The sequence below is a fragment of the Arachis ipaensis genome, chromosome B05, assembly GCF_000816755.2.
Source record: "Arachis ipaensis cultivar K30076 chromosome B05, Araip1.1, whole genome shotgun sequence".
NCBI classification, from domain to species: domain Eukaryota; kingdom Viridiplantae; phylum Streptophyta; class Magnoliopsida; order Fabales; family Fabaceae; genus Arachis; species Arachis ipaensis.
Window position 1 is genome coordinate 142,456,992 of NC_029789.2, and position 529 is coordinate 142,457,520.

Here is a 529-nt window from a genome sequence, read left to right on the forward strand (position 1 = left end):
TTTTATATTATGCCATAAAATCACAACTTATTTAAAAATTTTAAATTAACAAAAAAAAAAAAATACATGAATCATGGTATCTCTAACAATTTCAATCACCCTCTAGCATCTATGAAAATTAATTCATATGCAATACTTCACAAGGTGACTATATATATCTCCCTTAGACTCAGTGTCTATCAGGTTGGATATTAATTTTCCTTACTATCTTTATTTATTTTTTGGTAATTCGCCTCGTATAGTTGTCTCTTCTAATTATTTATATATTGTTTATCATATTTTTCATGTTTTTGTATTCAAGTAAACATTAACATATGTGAAAAATGTGTCGTACGTAATGTGGTACTTCACTTGATGACCCTATATAACCCCTACACGCCTCTAATAAGTAGCTATTGAGTTGGATACTAATTTGAAAGAGTAGCTATTAATAACCAAAGCGATCAAATATGGTAATTATGCAACCAAAATTCAACCAACAATGACATTTAGGTTGAGAACAAATTATAAAAAGGTTTATATAATATAT